This window comes from Nyctereutes procyonoides, unplaced genomic scaffold (genome assembly GCF_905146905.1).
Source record: "Nyctereutes procyonoides isolate TBG_1078 unplaced genomic scaffold, NYPRO_anot_genome, whole genome shotgun sequence".
Classification (NCBI taxonomy): Eukaryota; Metazoa; Chordata; class Mammalia; order Carnivora; family Canidae; genus Nyctereutes; species Nyctereutes procyonoides.
The window spans coordinates 10,227,168-10,246,879 of record NW_026575160.1 but is presented as its reverse complement, the minus strand read 5'-3'; positions in this window follow the sequence as shown (position 1 = coordinate 10,246,879).

Genomic DNA, 19,712 nt, shown 5'->3' with positions numbered 1-19,712 from the left:
TGGAAAATGAAGGGAAAATGGATTCTCCTCTTCTTTGAAAACATAGAGATCCTCAGATCTGGGCTCTAAATTTGGATGTTGAGCCCAGTTTGTTTTTCCCCTACACCATTTCCAAGGCTTTCTGCCAAGTGTTTTTATTACACAAGCATTCAGCCTTCCCTGTCCGTGGTCATCATCATTATTCAAAGTCTCAAAAGTGGCCCACCAGGGTGAGGGGGTCTGACTTTATCAGATCCTATGCTTCTGGCAGCCAGGAAAGAGCAAGTTATGTGGAGATGGGAATGCAGAGTTTGGGGAGGTTAGAAGATATCTTGCATATCACTAGCCCTCTAGGATCTATATTAGCATCAATGCCTTGAGCTGGCATTTACTTATGGGAGAAATGGGCTCTTTTGCTCCCAAGCATTAATGCAACATCTGCAACTCCACCATGATAGCTTCCTTTCTTTGGATCTCAATGAATAATCCAGCTGGAGAACTCATGCATCATATTTTAATACATACAAATGACCAGGAAAGGCCATGTTGTCAACATTTATTAATTAATAACCTCAATTGCTGGATTGCACCATAGCTGTTTTGAAGTGACTGGCAGCTGAGACCAAGAGAGGCAGGACAAATGTGAACATATGGGCAGGAAGAAGAGAGACCAAGTAGCTTTGGTTTATTCAGGCTGGCTGGTCCTATCTGTGCCCCTCAGAATACTGCCCATGATTGCTCTCCCACATGTGGTGGGGTCCCATTCAGAGAGTTCATCAGTGCATTCAAGGTGAAGGAGAAAAAGTAACTTCCATTTGGCCTTAGGCTCTCAGGAAAAGACGTGTTCTTCACATCTCACAGGTTCAAATGTGGTGTTGTACTGTCTTTATTCAAGGGATTGGGAGTAGGTGGGTCTGTGATCTAGTGAGAGGGAGGATTCCAAGAACAAAAGAGAAGTCACTGGGTACTAGGGAACTTGTACTACTGTCAGAATGTAGTTTCACTTGACACTAAGTCATAAGAAGTTTACAGACTGAAACAGTGGATTATTTAACAGCTTCTTCCGGGATTGAGTCCTGCTGAGCTGACAGCCGGCCTGTAAGGCTCTGGGAAATGTCTGCTTTGGGAAAAGCAGTGGTATTACGTGGAGAGAGACTATGAGGGCCATGTGGTGTGTCTACTTGGAAAGAGCTGACTGATCTTGGAGGACAGCCAGGCCTAGAGACCAGAGCTCTGGACAGTTCCTAGCCTGGCCCTATCCCAGTCCTGGCTAGCACAGTCTCAACTCTGATGCTCGATTATCATTCCTGGTGACATCTTCTTCTGGCCTGAGCTTTCCTGAGGGCAAAGATGTGCTGGGGTTGTGCCAAGCTCTCCCCATCCCATGACAGGGGCACATCAGCCTGTTCAGTTCCAGATCCCACCTGCACGTGGAGGTCAATGAGGAGGCCCTTGCAGCTTCGCTATCGGTGCTTTGCCTTGTTACTTTCCCCGACTGATGTGGAAAATCCCAAGCATTTTAGGAGGGAAGTGGCCTCTCTTGGGGCAACAATGTAGACTCCCCTTGCCCTGGGGACCGCCCCCCTTCTTATGTCCCCTTTCCTCTGGTCTCCAAGCCTGGAAGAGAGTCCTTGGATCTCCAGATGTTAATAAGCCTTCTGCTCTGAAGCCAATTTGATGATGAGAACTTGCTTTGCTGGTCCTGAAGGAGGCGCTGCCCCCCAGGGCTGGGGAGGTCAGTCAGGCTCAGTTTCAGTGCTTCATCTCTTCTCCATCTGCGGGGTAGGCCTTCTGTGTCAGTGGCTGCTGGTTCTGCTTTACAATTAGGAAACTTCAACTCGTCAGCAAGGAGCACCGAGTTAAATTATTCTCGCGAGTCATTTGAACCATCTTTGGTTTCTTCAAAGGTCTCAGTTCTCTTGAGTTCAGTGTCATGGGCAGAAACTAAGCATGCAAAAGCATTGGCTAGTTCCTTCCACTCTTTCCCTCAAAATTAGGTACTAAGAACCCATCTGAAATCATCACATGTAATGGTAAGACCAGGGGATTCTCCTGGGCTGGCTATGACGCACTTCACCCCCTTTCCCTGCCCTTTTGTCTATTTATTTGCTAAAGAGAGAGTGTCTTTGTCTTTTCAAACTAAGGCTCATTTATGTTCTACTTAACAAGCTGAATCTATGAAGGTAGGGAAGGTCTCTCTAGTCCTCATGGTGGAATAATGTCCTTGATACACCTTGGACATGTGGAACACTCTGTAATTTTGAGTCATTGGGGTTCATTATTCCTGAAGAAGGGCCCACCTGGATTAATTAAAAATATTACAGAAGAATTCAGATCCAGGTAAGCAGGTAAAAGAATCAGAAGTGATTTCTATTGAGCTGTTGAGTTCTACATAACTATGTATGGGTGTAGTTGTATGCAGGGCAGAGCAGAATCCTTGACCTGAAGACCATAGCTATGGCTCTAGGCGGTGCTGCCCTCACTGTGTAGGGGTGGCCTTAGAGCCCAGGGTTCCCAGGAAGCCAGGCTAGTGGTCCACTGTCACTTTGCTCTGCTGGACCTGTAGCTCCTCCTGTGCCTCGGGGTTTCCACAGTGGTCTGGGTCTGAGCAGCAGTAGTGTGTCCCCCTAGGGCTCTGTGGGATGATGGCCCTATGTCCCCCATCCTGGAGGCCATGTTGCTTTTGCTGTAGGTGAAAGGTAGTGGCAGGAGGGAAGGCACAACCTGCTGTACTAGTCAGCTTGGCAAGTGAACAGGTTGCACAGAAATGGTTTCCTCCACTCTCAGATTTGACATTGTCTTCTGGTCAGAATTTTCTTGGGAGCTGATGAGCTTGTGAAAGGAAAGACTGCGTTCTGATAGGTTTGTCTGGGGCCTCAGTACCTACGAAATTGCTGCTAACTGCCTCAGATTTTCTTGTCCTTCAGGACAATCAGCAAAGAGGCTGTAATATATGTTCCTTTCTCTGGGGTAAGTTGTTGACTGAGGCCTCAGTAAAGCTATTGAGGTGTGTAATATAGTCTGGGACAGGTCAGGTATGAGAAGAAATTTGGGTTCTGGACTTTTTCTATCTGATATTTTATGGCCACTCTGTTGGCCAGGTTTATGAAAGTCTCTTTGGCCTTCCTGACTTGTCTTAGAGTGCAGGATTCAGAAGAAGGTTCAGGCTTTTTGCTGCCAGCAAAAAAACTTTTGGTTGAAGGTAAGATTTCCATGAATTAGGCTTGTCATTTCATTGCATTGCTGAATCTTTGGTTTCTTATGTTTCTTCAGCGTTACTGCTGGCAGATATGAGCATTGAGATGGGAGGATTTGGGGCAAAGCACTCTCCGATCTCAGGGATCCATTAGAGAGATGCTCTCTACATTTCCTCTTAGCTCCAGTATTCAATAATTCTATGGGTCTTCATTAGCCATGCCTAATAATCCAGAGCCTACTTTTCATGAACTATAAGAGCAGGAGACTCTACATTGGGAAAATAGTTCTTGAAAATCCAAAAGTCTAATGCCGTCTTCCAGTTTGAACCCAAGTGTGACTGGTTGCAGTGCTGCCTATTTTGACATGCCCATGTTCATGGTGGCCATGGGCAGAATAAAATGTTTTGGAAGATGCAGAGACATTTCAATGCAAGGAGGTAGCAGATTTATTAGTCATCATACAAGCAGGAACAGATCAATATTCAAACTTGTTTTTAACTTCAAAAAGAACTACACAAATAGTACATATTCAATGTAGAAAATGAAGAAAATGGAGAAAGGCAAAAAGGAAAAAATTGCAAAATAATTTTTAAAAAAGATTTTACTTATTTACTCATGAGAGACACACAGAGAGGGAGAAAGAGAGAGAAGCAGGCTCCATGCAAGCAGCCCGATGCAGGACTCAATCCCGGGACTCCAGGATCACACCCTGGGCAGAAGACAGATGCTCAACCACTGAGCCACCCAGGCGTCCCTGCAAAATAATCTTATCACTGAGTGGTTATCCTTGTTATTGTTAGGTTGTAATCATCCTTGTTATATTTCTTTGTATGCAATCATACATGAATGTATGGGAAATAGAAAAATACCACATGTAGTGTGTTTTCTGCGTTTTCTTTCAATACTGCTATGTATAAACATTCTGGGTAATTCTCTGAGTAGAGGTGATGTAAATAATAGCTGCTGAGCAACCATCTCAGCATAAGACCAGGATGGAGCCCAGGCAGAGATGTGATGGGGTTGACTCTGTTAATTTCTTCCTAACTCTGCATTTAGTGATTCCCATTGGTGGCTTCATATTTGACAAGGTAGCAGTGTTTACACTATGAAATTGGCAAATGCTACAAAGCAGCTTCCCCAGAAAGCAAGTTCCATCATACCAGTGGGCCCAAGGGAATAAAGGGATATTTTCGAGGCAAAAATCAATGCACTTAGGGATTGGTAATTATTATAGGGTACTATTTAGGGAATGTAGGAAAAGCATGTGTCAAAGGCATTATTTGATCTTACACTTCAAAGGCAGTTGGCCATGAAGTTTTTCTCTTTTTTAAGGAAAGAAAGTGTTATGGTCAAAGCATGCTACCAGCTGAGTTTGGGGTGTGGAGGGGTGGCGCAGATTGGGATGTGCACAGGTCAGCATTTCTTTTCTACAGAATTAGATGCCTTTAAGTTTCCCCAGATATGGGCTCATGCCATAGTAGACCAAGGCAGAGGCTAGGCTCAGCTCTTGAACCATGGCCAAGTGAAGGATGGGAGACTCGTCTCAGTGAGAGAATCAGACACAGCAAGGCAGCATCCCATGGACTTATAATTTCTGCTTTGTCACTGTCCCATTCTAACCAGACTGATGAGTCAGGAGTCCAGCTTTGGGGTCTTTAGTGGACAGGATGAGGAGAGCCCTGAAATATTCTTAAGGTCCCCAAAGGATTGCTTTGGGTCTTAAGTTTAGCTCTTAACTGTACCCAAATCACAAGGAATCACTTATCCTGCTATTTTTCTTGGCACTGTGTCTTAGTGTACTGCGTCCTCCTTTTGATTCATCTCCGTTACAGTTCTGTTGCATATTTCTAGGACGTTGCATTAGGAAAACAAACAGTGCCATTAAATCCAACCTCTGCCTCCTTTTGAGGGCATCCACATGATGACAGGAACCTGGTCGATCACCGTCTGCGTCAGAACCAAACTTCAGAATATTGAGTAAAATGTAAAACTCCCTGTTAGAAACTTGGTTCCATTTGCATGGCACAGCTCCCAGGCAGACCACATGAGACTCTATGCTATTTTTTTTTTTCCTCTCCAAAGGATGTAAGTTTTCTCATAACAGTTTCAACCAGGATAGAATGACATCTTACAGATGCCATGACATCTCTCAGTTCTGAACTTCCATCAAGCCTCAGACTGTGCCTCCATCTTCCCGGAAGCCTTCGCTGACCCATTTCCAGGAATAGTGAAGGTTCTCCTCTGGGCTCTCCTGCTGCGTCATGTACTGTACTGATCAGTTTCCAGGCAGTGTCATGATGGCACAGGCTCTGGAGCTGGACTGCCTGGGTTCAAATCCCTGTTCTGTAATATCAAGCTGTGGTCAGCTGTGAAGTTACTGAATGTTCCAGCTTCATTTTTCTCCCGTGTAAAATAAGGGGTAACAATTATACCTTACATCATACAGTTGTTGGAACCTCTGTAAAAATGCCTAGCACCCTGCCTGCCACATAGGAGGAGCCTAATAAACATTAATATTGCTCTCTCTGCAATTAACTGAAAGCCTGAGGGCTCCATCTTCTAATCTCAATGAGTAACAAGCACAGTTTTGAGCACTTGCTAAATGCTTGGGGCTGATGAATGAAGGAAAGGTGGAATATCCTTTCAATTGATCTGTCAAAAATAATCATCAAGAATTTAGAAATAGGGGCAGCCCGGGTGGCTCAGAGGTTTAATGCCTGCCTTCAGCCCAGGGTGTGATCCTGGAGACCCGGGATCGAGTCCCATTTCGGGCTCCCTGCATGGAGCCTGCTTCTCCCTCTGTGTCTCTGCCTCTCTGTCTCTCATGAATAAATAAATAAAATCTTTAAAAAAAAAAAAAGAATTTAGAAATAGAAAATAGTCTAATACAAATAATTTTCTTTGCATGGGCACTTTTTATAGGTCATATAAAATGTTAAGCTTGCTTGATTTTCAGATTACAAAGATTGCAATGCTTTATTTAATAATTTAAAAAATATGTACATATGTATATTTATTCCATATTGCAGGCAGTACAGTTTACTAAAAGAAGCATGGATTTCAGAGACAGATTTGATTTAAATGCCAGCCACATCATTTACTGCTCGTATGGCTTTAGGCAAGGTTTCAATCCCCTGTGCCTGAGTTTCCTCATTTGCAAACTGTGGCAAAGAAAACTTTCCTTCTGGAGGTGGTTGTGAAAATTTAATGAAATCACACCCATAAAGCACAGTTATTGGCTTAGACAAAATTGTCAGCAGATGCTAATTTTTTTAAAGTTGCTTTATTACAGGTGGGGCCAGGGACTGAGGGGAAGAGAAGGGAAATAGAAGAGGGTCAAGATAGACAAAGCATGAAGGAGAAAGCTAAAAAAATAAAAACTAAAAACAGCCCCCCAAAATAAGGACAAATAAAATGGCCTATAAGTTCCTTTTGTTTAAAATACCGTACGTTTTAGTTTTTGCATAGATGACACATACCCACGGCACAAAATTCACAAGGTGCTGAATTTTTCACTCAGTGAAAAATTAATCACTTCTACCCCTTCCTGAGCCAACCAGTTGATCTCTTTAGGAGCAAGTACTTCTACTGGTTTTTCCCTTGTGATTCCTTCCAGAAATACTCCATACATTTATAAGCAAGATATCCCTATTTCCTATGATATAGCTCTATCCTTCTCCATAAGTGGTGGTGCACCAATGACACAGTTCTGCAGCTTGCTTCCTCCACTGAATGTGCTTTAGTGATCATTTCTTTTTGGGAGATGCAGCACTGCCTCCTTTCTTTCAGCCCTTGTATTCCATTTATTAACCCATCCCCCACTGATGGAATTTTAGGTTGTTTCCAATCTTTTGTTATTACAGATAAAACTACAATGAATAATTTTGTCTGTGATTTCACACATGTGAGTGTATCAGTGGGATAGTTTCCTAGAAATGGAACTGCTTACTCAAAGGATACTGGCAACTTTGATAGACAGGTTGAGGTTGTACCAAGTTAACACTCCTGGTGAGGAGTGAGAACACTTGTTCTCATACCCTTGTCAGCACATAATAGTTTCAGTCTTGATCTTTGCCAGACCAACAAGAGAAAGTATTTCTATGTCATTTAATTTGCATCTTTCTTAATACTAGTAAGATAGAGTATCTGGCCAGATATTTGAGAACAATTTTTATTTCACTTTCCATAAACTGTGTTATATCCTTTGAGTTTTTGTAGGTTATTGATTTTTTAAAAAGTATTTTTATTTATTTATTTGAAAGAGAGAGAGAATACAAGCAGGCCGGGGAGAAGCAGAGAGAGAAGGTGAAACTGAGCAGGGAGCTGGACATGGGGCTCCATCCCAGGAACCCACGATCATGACCAAAGCAGATGGCACTTAACTGAACCACCCAGGCATCCCATATTGATCCTTTTCATATTGATTTGAAAGAGCCCTTGATATACTCCAAAGGGTAAACTTTTGTTTTTCATGTGTATTTTTAGTTTATCATTCATGTTTCTATTAGTTTATAGTGGCTGGTTTTTTTTTTTTCCATAGAGAAAGTTTAGATTTTGATGAAGTAGACTTTGTATCCTTTCTTTTATGGCTTCTGAATTTTGTGACACACTTGAAAAGTCTTAGTCTACTCTGAAATAACAATATTCTCCTAAGTTTTCCTTGAGTATCTTTAAATAATAGAATTTCAGGGGGATCCCTGGGTGGCGCAGCGGTTTGGCGCCTGCCTTTGGCCCAGGGCGCGATCCTGGAGACCCGGGATCGAATCCCACGTAGGGCTCCCGGTGCATGGAGCCTGCTTCTCCCTCTGCCTGTGTCTCTGCCTCTCTTTCTGTGTGTGACTATCATAAATAAAAAATAAATAAATAAAATAAATAAATAATAGAATTTCAAAGTATTGAGCAAATAAGACTATGCTTGTCATACGAGATGAACTAGTCCTGTCCACATCCTGATATAAATGTGCATACACAGGAAAAATGCAGGTTTGTTGGAAGGTGGAATCATCTTTTTGTACTGTTTTGCAGGTTTTCTTCATTGGTCCTGTGTTACTTTGATCCTCAGAAAGGTATTGATTAAATTAAAATATACTTCTACCTCCTTTAAACTTTTTAAAAGATATCCCTTGTTTCCTGGATCTTTTGGAATGCTAGTAATGCTGCCTATTTTGCTCTGGAAGCAGTCTGTTTGGCTTCCACCCTGAACAGCTTTGGCCTGGTCTTAGTGACTTCTTTGTTGCTAAAATAGGGAGCATTTTGGTGCTAACCTTACTTTTCCACTGTCAGAGCGGGAAGCTCCTGACCACGCCTTCCTACTTGGCCTCCCTGCTGGTCCTTTCTCTTTCTTTCTTGCTTCTCAGTCGGCTGTCCTAGCTGATCTCTCAGATCGGTAACATTTGGAAGGCTCCCTATGCACCAGGTGCTCTGAATACTTTGCATAGATCATCTCACTTAGTCCTCACCACAGTTTTCTAAGGGAGCTGTGATTATCAGCTTTAGTTTTCAGATGAGAAAATGGAGAATTAGAAAAGTTGAGTAACAAGCCCAAGAGTGCCCAATTAGGGTAGAGCCAAGGGACTCAGTGTTCTTAACTACCTCTCCAAACTGCATATCTTATGAGCATGCTAAACAGTTCCAAGGACTACTTCTGTGCTTTCCTTGGCCAGCTCATCCTTCTATGACTTTACTTACCCTTTCTCTTCTATACATATGACTCCCAAGTGTATGTCCTTGGCTCAGATCCACCTTGCATTCTACACTAACAGTCTAGATATTTTCCGTGTTTGGTGGACATTTCCACTTGGATCTCCCATAGACACTTTAGATTGAGCATGCCAGTATCTCCTAAGATTGTGTGTCTGGAGAGATAGGGGCTATTATTTTCACAGCACCCGATGGAAAAGGCTGGTGAATTAAAACCTGGGAGATCTAAACGTAATTATCCTATATCTGAGGTTAACATTCTGCACCTGCTAGGACTGCGGCCCCAGCCCTCAAAGAACTTTCAATGATTCAGCGTGATTGGCATGTCCTTGGTCTTTTAATGCCAATAAACCCATTTGGAAGATTGGTTCCTTTTCCCCCCACAGCCCAAAGTAATTTGCTTATCCTGATGGGAAGGCCCATTCATTTCCTAAAAATGAGCAGGGCTTCCTCTCATGAAATAATTAGCATTGAAGGCCCGGATCTGTTCAAATCCTCTGAGAGTCTAGGTCCAATTCATTGGAATTAGTAATCACAGTGAACTTGGAGATAGGACATTTAAGTTAAAAACATTCCAGTGGGAGGAAGAAACTTCAACCAGAAAAAGGATCTTCTACAGTTGATGATATCACCATAGGAAGGGTATTACTAATTCCAGTTCTCCAGGATGTTTTTTTTATTTTTAAAAAGAATTTATTCATTTATTTGAGAGAGAGAGAGAGAGAGAGAGAGAGAGAAAGAGCAGGAGAGGGGGGAAAGGCAGAAGGAGAGGGAAAGCAGACTACTCGTTAAGCTGAGAGCCCCATGCGGGGCTCCATCTCAGGACTCGGGGATCACGATGTGAGCAGAAGGCAGATGCTTAAACCGACTGAGCCACCCAGGTGCCCTGGATGTTTTCTTTTTCATTTCTCTATTAATTTAAACAAATTATAAAAGTAACATATACTCGGGTGCCTGGGTGGTTCAGTCAGTTGAGCATCTGCCTTCAGCTCAGGTCATGACCCCAGGGTCCTGGGATGGAGATACACAGATCAGGCTCTCTGTTCCACGGGGATGCTGCTTCTCCCTCTGCCTCTCTGTCTCTCATGATAAATAAATAAAATTTTTTTTAAAAAAGTAGCACATAGTAATTGTAACTATAGCAAGACTGCCAGCCCCTTGAGATGGCCACCATTAACAGCTGTATCACCTTACAAACCCTGCCACAGGGTCACACGAATGGATACAAACAGGCACCATAATTACATCTACAGGGTTGGGTTATTTATTTTTCAGGTAATGAAATCATATAATTCATATTACTCTGCAACTTGTTTTTCTCACTTAATTCTAAAATCATGAATACCTATCCAGGTCAGTTAACACAGCTTTTTATGATTTTTAATAATACATAATATAGCATGTTCCATGATTCATTTGGCCAATTTCCTTTCGATGAACACCCAGGTTATTTTCAGTTTACCATCTCTACAGGCAAGGTTACAGGAGAGAGAATTCTTGTATATAAATTCTTACATAATGAAGCATTTATCACTAAAGAGCTCTCAAAGTAGATTTCCAAGCTACAGAGTTGGCTAGTTTCTAGAACAGCATTAATATACGTGCAGGGAAGGGAAAAGGGAAGTGATGTACTTCTGTCTGCCAGGTACTACAGAAGGTACTTTCCATAAGTTGTTTAATCTCATCTTGGTCTCCTGCCTCTGGTTGCGCCCCAGGCTCTCCTGTACATGACCCAGATGGGCATGTCACCCCTGTGCTTGGAAACCCTGTGTGGGTCCCACCTCTTGTAGGGGAAAGGCCAAGCTACTAAGATGGCCTTTGAAGCTCTCCACAGTTGGATCTCATTTGCCTCCTCCTCCTCCTGTCTCTCTCATGCTCCCTCTCACTTCACATTCTTAGCACACCCCAACTACTTGCTGTTACTCACCTTACCGGGTCACTGCAACCCTCTCTGCCTTTGCTCTGCCTTCCTCTCTGTTCTGATGGTCCTTTCTCCCCTCATCTCCTGGCTCCTCTCTCCCTCACCAATTAGCACTCAGTCCCCGGCTCCTTCAGAATGGCTTTTGCAGGCTGGTTTTTTGAGTTAATAAGGCTGGACCCTGTGGTAGTGAATTATCACCCCCAGAACTCAGTGGCTTAACACACACGTATTGTTTGGCCAAAGTCTGTTTCAGGTGTGGATCATCATTCTCTCCAGCAGATCCCCTCAGTGACCTGCATGAAGGAGCTGATGGAGGCTTCACCATCCTGTGACACTTGGCACTCCTGGTCCAGTTGGTAGGTGTAGAAAATACAGACAGTGGCATGCTGGCACTTAAATGTACTGTTACCTCCCATTCTTCGCCCACTGGCCATCCCTATTACACTGCCCTGCTTAACTACAAGGGGGACAGGATTGTAGTCCTCTCATGTGGCTGGAAGGAAAGGATAATAGGACACAGATTAGCGATAGAAGCTTCTACTACAGGTGAGATGCTGCCACTCTTTATGTGTCTATTAAAGTTATTATGTGGCATTAGAATGATAATTTATGTAATGCCTTCTCTACTAGAGTAGGCACTTCTGGAGAGTAGAGGACTCTACCTTGTTCATCTTTATATCTCTGGCATCTGGCTGGCACTAGTCCAGCACATAGGAAATGCCTGAGAAACATGTGTTGACCAAATCAGTTCATACAAATCAATAATCTACATATTATATAGATGAGACACTAAAGTTCAGAGAGGTCAGTTAACTCACTGATGGTTGCACAGCTGAGAGCTAGCAAAGCTGGATTTAAACCCAAGTCTGTCCGATTCCAAAACTCATCTTTCTAAGAAGTTAAGATTCCTAGGTCTGGTTTGGGGCAATGAACAGTTCACTCATTGGGGGTGAATTCAGTTTTAGAGACCCAAGAACCCTAACAGTCTCTTGAGTGTACCAAGTCTAAGATGCATCTACCAAGGGAATTCCTCTTTGTTGTTCTGGGAACCAAAAAGCAGCCCTTTATGACCCAAGATCTCCCAGGTACATACTTAAAACAAGGCAAGAGAAACCATTCTCCAGCCAAACTGAAGGACATGTAAGCTCTGATATCCCTCTGTCCCCACTTAATATATTTGAATTTAAATAAAACCCCATTTCATACAATGTGTGTGGGTGCAAAGTGTTGTAGAATTGGGGTTTGAAATTGAGTTTGAGACCCAGCTCTGCCAAATCCTCACCCCACTGCTGGACCTCTGACCTCTGACCTCCCTTTCCTTATTTCACAAGGTAACACTAACTATAAGAATACTCACCTCATGTTTTCCTCCATTGACTCAAAGTTCCAATAGAACCTCAGGTAAGTATCCTACTGTAATCATGGCTCTCTGGAGAAACAGAAACAACAGGAGATTATATATGTGTATATATACACAATAGGAATATATATTTTATATATGTACAGTAGGAATATATATATAGGCTCACATGACTGTGGAGGCTGAGAAGTCCCAAGATGTGTAGTTGGCAAGCTAGAGACCCAGGAGAGCCAGTGATACAGTTCCAGAATCTGAAGGCCTGTGAACCAGATTGACATAAATCTTGATCTGAGGGTAGGAGAAGACCTGTGTTCCAGCTTAAGCATTAAGGCAGAGAGAGGGCGAATGCTAGTTTGCTCAGCCTTTTTGTTACATTCAGGCCCTCAATGGATTGGATGAGGCTTATCCACACTGGAGAAGATGACCTGCTTTATTCAGTCTACTTATTCAAAGACTAATTTAATCCAGAGACACCATCACAGACATATCCAGAACAACATTTAACCAAATATCTGGGCACCCCATGGCCCAGGCAAGTCAACACAAAATTAACCACCACACCTAACCTTCCTTATGTCCCATAATTTGCACTATTTGTTAATCTATAGGACTCATGCTTGCATTATTTCTCTATTGCTATTTTGTGTTTAAAGAACATTTAAAGACACAGTATGGGAAGTAGAGCAATTTTACCTTCTAAAAATATTTTTAAGTGAAAAATTTTTACTAAGAGTCTTATGAGAATTCAGTTCAAATTAAACCCCACAAATTTCCAGTTTTCCCTTACCTTGATTAATTTACCTTTAAAAAAAAAACTTACAACAAAGTATATTTCAGGGTTTAGAACAGTTTTTGGTTCATAGTAAAATTGAGTGGAAGGGACAAAGATTTCCCATATAACCCCTACTCATAACCTTCGCTTTTAGCAATATCCTACCAGAGTGGTTACAACCAGTGGACCCACACTGATACATTAGTATCCCAAATCAATAGTTTACATTAGGGTTCACTCTTGTACGTTCTATCATTTTGGACAAATGTATAATGACACGTACTCACCATTAGACTATACACAGAAGTTTTACTGCCCCAAAAGTCCTCTGCACTCTGCCGATTTATCCCTTCCTTTCCCTATTCTCTGGCAACTGCTGATCCTTTTACAGTTTCTACAGTTTTGTCTTTTCCAGATATCATTATTATTAGAATCAGATAGTATTAACCTTTTTAGATTGGCTTCTTTCATAGTAATATGCTATAATGTTTCCTCTATATCTTTGGATGGGTTGATGGCTCAGTCCTCATTTATTTTTACTGTAGTGTATTTAACACTAGTTGAGATATATTACTTATCTATTTGCGTGTTCATTGTTCATCTCTCCCACCAGAATGGACGTTTCTGGAAAGCATGGGCATTGTTTAATTTATCACTGTATCCCAGTCCTTATGAAAGTATACAGTATATAATAAGCTCTCAAAAATAGTTATTGAATGAATGAATGACCACATGAATCTTTTGTGACTGTAAGCTCCTCATTTGGGGGAATTATTTTGGATATAGATGATATAAGAGTTAATCTGATACTGCTATTTCAATCAGATTTCAATGTGATGTAGTCTTACAGTCCCTTTTGGTTTGGATATGGCACTGGAGAGCTCATCAGTGACCAATAAAATAGAAGAAATCATTTGTTTCCAGCAAAATACTAATTCTTTTAAATGCAGAAATAGAGTATAAATGAAAGTGGATTATTTAATTTTCTATCATGAGAAGTGCTTCTGGTGATAACTATTTTAAAAGTTTTTAAATTTTCTATTATAAAAGTAGTAAATTTTCCCTTTCTGCATACCCTTGACCCCTATCCCACTCCCCAGAGAACTCCCCAAGAGTTCTGGAAGTTTTGTGCAATATATAAAATTTTTGTGTGAGTAGTCACAGATAAACTTAGTCCCTGCACTTGGATTTACAAAAGGCAGCACCTCTGTGTTGCTCTGACAGGTTATCTTTTTCCTTCATAAGTCCTTCCTCAAAGGGCAGAAGGGAAGCCTAATTCTGTCAAGTAATGGGAGCTCAGTCTCTTCTGCTTTCAACAGTCTCCTGTTGTTTTGATATGGCTGCTTTCAAAGAAACACTTGGCCCTTTGGCAATCCACTCCCCACCTTCTGTCCAAGATGACACCTTGGGGAATTTATCTGGGAACTTACTGGTCCTGTGGTGGGAGTGTGGGTCATATTTTGTCCACGTGGTCAGGCTGCTAGTATCTGCTCCTGAAGCCACACTTAGCTGCTGGGAGGCTCCCTCAGCTGATCCCCCTGCTGGCAGCCTGTCTAGGATTTCATTGGGACTGGCCTGAGGGGTCTTAGCATGGCAGTCCCGCACTTTCACCCTTCCCAACTTACCACTTCCCTGAAGACCTCCTTTGTAAGCTGACCAGCCAACACTACCAGGTACCTTCTATGCCCCTTTCCAGAGTACAGCGGAACTCTCACAACACGTGGAGCTAAGAGAGCCCTGGGCCACTAGATTCAGGCCCTTTTTTTGCCTAAACATCTCTTGAAGGATTTTTATCTCTGATACAATGTATGGAGAACTGTATAAGGCAGTATCTTCCCACCTGTCAAGTGGAAAAGGAACAAGAGACCCTTTACTTTCAACTTTTCCTTCAACCTAACACTCACTGTCTGGGATTTTGGCTTAGGAGGGAGGATTTTCATAACATACATCTGACCCTCTGCCTCTCCTCTCTTTCCTTTCCAGAGCCCACTAAGCTGAAGGTTGGGCTTTTATTTTCTGTCTCCTTCCTGTTGCTAGGGACTTCTCCTCTGGCATATTCTTCTGCATGTCAACTCTAGTGCTATGCCTTAGACTAAACACTAGGTGAGAATTCAGGGAGATAAATAAGCTTGCTGATAAGGGAACATACATACATTGGGAAATTCTTTAAAAAATGGTACCCATAACATGTGCATATCTTAGTTTAACTAGTCAAAGCAAGATGATACTACATATAATCCTCTGTTTCTTCTTTTTCAATTTAATATTTCTTGGAGATATTTCCATATTTACACACAAACACATATCTATCTTATTCTTTTTAAAGAGCTGCCTAACGGGGTGCCTAGGTGGCTCAGTTAACTAAGTGTCTGCCTTCTGCTCAGGTCATGATCCTGGGGTCCTGGGATGGAGCCCCACATCAGGCTCCCTGCTTAGTGGGAAGTCTGCTTCTCCCTCTTTCCCCTGCTTGTGCTCTTTCTCGCTATCTCTGTGTCTCTCTCTCAAATAAATAAAATCTTTAAAAAAAAAAAAAAGAGCTACATAATAGTCTTTAAAAACTAACATAGTTTACTTAGCCAGTATCCTCCTGAAAGATGTTTAGGTTGTTTCCAGTAATTTTCTATACAGATAGTGCTGTAATGATCATCACTATACATAGTTTTGGTTTTCTTGCATATTTGTGTAAATATATCTTTTGGCTCTATCTCTAGCAGTGGAATTGCAGAACCGACTGGTCTGTGAATTTAGGATTGTCTAAAAAAGTTCTAGCATTTTCAGTCTCATCTACTGATAAGAAGGTCATAGTTTTTCCTTAAGATAATGGCTTTTATAACTATATTATAAAATGGTTATAAGTGATTAAGAGAGCATGAGAATACATTTGGAAGGAAGAGAGGAAGAAACAGGAAGGAAAGAGAGGAGTCATTTGGCAAGTGCCAGTGTATTTGGAACCAAGTGTAAGGTTCATGGATGGAATCATACAGACTTGGGTGAGAATTCCAGCTCTGCCATTTATTAACTCTGTGACCTCAGTTTCCCCATTTATATGGGTTGTTGTGAAGATCAAATCAGATAACAGATAATACATGTGCAGTATTTAGTATTTGGTAAATGCTTACTCTCAGAACCACTATTATGTGCCTGGTACTATGTTAGATGTTTAAAATGTGTCAGACAATGAAGGGAATGCAAAAGGAAACAGTAGACTTTATTCCAGATTAGTTGGAAAAACGCACCAAGCCTGTCAGAAACCATTAGGAAAAAATGAAGACCTTCAAAAGCTCTAAGTGCTCTAAAAATTCAGATCTACTTTGGAGATTATTTATGTGGATAATTTAAAAAAAAATCTGTCCCAGTGAAATAATTTCTTCTTGGGAGTTTGATGCTTTTAAAGAGCCCCCTTTAATTTCACATGACTTTCTTGAAAGCATCTCATAAATCATATGACGGGCTGATATGTCAACCTCATTTTTTAAAAGTTCAGTTACGCATTTGTCATGGTTTCTATAGAGTCAACATCCTGAAGTTTTTTAAAAAAATGTTACTGGTATCTGGGTTGAAAAGTAGCTTCAGAGTAGAGTTGAGGTAGATTTGGTTCTTCCACTTGGTTGCAAAGGGAAATTTTAGGCTTCTTTTAAGGATTATTTTGTAAAATGTCAGAGTCTTGTGTGTGTCTTTGGTTAAGGGTGCGGTGGTGCCTGCTTGGGGTCAATAGAGGAAATGATGAAATAATGAAACTTAACTGTGGCTCTGCTTAACTAGAGGCTGGAAGGACAGTTACAGCCAAATCTGGCCATATTACATCATGACATTCACTGGCGATACTGCAGATATGGTGTTTGGGACCTTCTTTGATCTCTCCTCTGTTACTCATCTCTTACAGTTTTAGGGTGAGTTAGACCTGGAGTTGGGCTCTTCTTCTGGCTCTTACTACTTGTATGACCTGAGGGAACTCTTTTCAGTTTATGCTTTTTCTTAGTTCAATGGAGACAAATGTCCATAAATGTGCATTTCAATAAGAGTTCAGGAGATTCTGATATAGGAGGAGGTGGTAAGGACCTTTCAGAGAACTAAAGTCTGGAGGTATGGGGTGACTTACTACCTAAGACCATGAAACTAATCAGTGGCAAAGTCCAAAACTGATCCAGAATTTCCTGCTTCTGGATTCAAGCATTTTGCCTATAAAGGCAACAGCCTACAAGGGTTTGAAGGGATAAGAATCCTCTAGCATGATCTCCAAACATAAAGCAGTTCCAGACAGAAAGACCCTAGACAAACCCACCCATTCAGTTCCAAGGTGTACCACCTTATTTGCCTCTCCTTCCTCCCACATTTCCCAGTACTACTCCCCTCTTCTTCAAGCTCCAGGGAAAAACCTAGAAGTCATTGCAAGTACCTTCCACTCTCTCATCCCATATGGAATCTTCTGGAAGTCCTATCAATTTTCCCTTATAAATCATGTTCAAATTTATCTACCTCTGTCTGTCTTCAAGGCTACCACCCTAGTCCAATTTTCCAACATCTCTCACCTGGACTGTAACTTTCTGTCTGGTCTCAGATTGAACTTTCCACAATGTGATTCTGCTCTCTCTCTCTCTCTCATCTGGTTTAAAAACCTTTAATGATACCCTATGGCTATTAGGTTGGAGATATAACATGATGTACCCTCCAGTGCTCTGCATGGTCTGGCTCTTTAGTCTTATCTCATACCATTTTTCTCCTCTTTGTGCTCCTTCTTCCAGTTCTCTGAATGTGTCAGCTCCTCCTCACCATAGGGCCTTTGCACAAGTCACTCTTTTTCTCCCTTCTTCCTTTACCTAGTCAACTCCTACTCATCCTTTAGATCTTAGTTGAAGGCTTCATGTTCCTATGAAAACCTTTCCTGACTGATTCCAGTTGTGGACTGATTCCACAACAGCCCCTAGAACCATTTTCCCCCCTCTATGTATGTTTATCACAGTCTGTAATTCTCACACTCATTTGTATAAATAATTCATTAATTTCAGTCTTTCCCTCCCTGTCGTATGTTCCATGAGAATAGATAAAAAAGACTAATTTTGCTCACTGTTGTTCCCCTAGTATCTAGCTAGGTGCCTGGCACATAAACCATTAAGCACATATATCCTTAATAAATATTTGTTTAATGAATGAATGAAACTTAGGTTCAATTCTTCCTTAAATCTCCCCTTGATCTACCTCATCTAGCTCCAATCACCCAAGGCTATCTTTTATATACTTACATTTAGCTGGGCACGTGTATATATGTGTTTGTCTTTTATATTCTCTTTATTGTAGGGTAACTTCTACATGCCATCTCAGCTATCTTTATCGATACTTTCTAAGCAGAGTGTCTCAGATAGGAAATAGCATGGGCCTCGTGACTATAGGGAAGGGAAGTATTTAGTAAATTACCCTTCCTCTCTCTCTTTTACTGAACTGCTGGGGAAATCCCTTTGACCATTAAAGCAAGAGACAGAGATAGGCTGGAGGCCACAGACTATCATGGTTTTCATCAAGGCTTGAACAGTAAATAACTCAGGAAAAGAAGATAGAAATCTATAGCTATTGCTCGTCCATTGAATTCCTTTACCTGTGGGAATAATAGAATAAGGTTGTCCTCTGAGACTTTTTGATCTCAGGGATTTCATACTATTATAAATCATTATTGCTAATTGCTTTCAACTATAACTTATACCTGGACAGGACTTAAATTGGTAGATGTTGGGGTTCTATGGTATAGGGCACCTCACCAAGTGTGTGTTCAACAGGCCAAACTACTGGCCTGAGGCAGAGATGGGGTGGGGAGGCTCTGAGATCTTCCCTGGGGCATCTGGGAGTGTCCCCGAGAACCAGAAAGTTGGCATTGTGAAACTAGGGACTATCCGAGACCAGGCATGCAGTGCCTTTACACTTAGCAATGCCAGCAAGTCTATTATTGCTGTAGTGAACAAATAGGCACATTTTTGCTTTAGTGGGGGGAGGAAATAACATGCACAGCTCTCCTTTTCTCCAAGGCATACGTACATTGGAATTTGTCTGCTTGTTTATTGAGACACTCCAATGATTAAAAAACAAGATCATTCTTTTAAAAGTATCCTAAGTAGAAGAATATATAACATGCTTCAAGTATTGGCTAAGAGGAAGCTTTTCTGAGTGTCTTTTGTTGTGTAACCACTGAATTCCTGCCTTAATTATGAGAAGTAGTTGAGAGACTGGTCCCCGTTGTAACTTATACTACATTTTTACTCTTCCTTTGTAAGTCTTAGCACCATGTGTTATTATTTGTGTCTTTTTTCTTTTTTTAACCAAATTGTGCCATTCTTACTAGATCATGGGAGCAGGAATTTCTATTTTAATGACTTTTGTGTATATCCCTTTCTGGTACAGGATAGGTGTGTAATAGCCATTCACAAGGATCAATTCACTTCATCCCCCCAGGAGCCTCGAAGGCAGCTATTTATATCATCTTCATTTCGTCAGAGAGGAAGAAGCTATGGCTCAAAGAGGTGAAGTAATTTGCTAGTTGAGAGTGGAAACTATAGTAGAACCAAATCAGTATGGATGAACTAATCATTATGATTTTCTACCACCAGTAAATGTTTTTTGTTGTTTTTGTTTTGTTTTCTTAAAGAATGAAGCCTCCATGGGAACAGACTTAGAGCAGCTTTGCATGTGTGACATATGAATCAAACAGATGTGTTAAGGATACAGTTAGCTGGGAACTACTGTGTGTGCTCAAGCTAGGGGAAGGAGTGAGGAGGGAAGGGGAACAGATGGGGAACA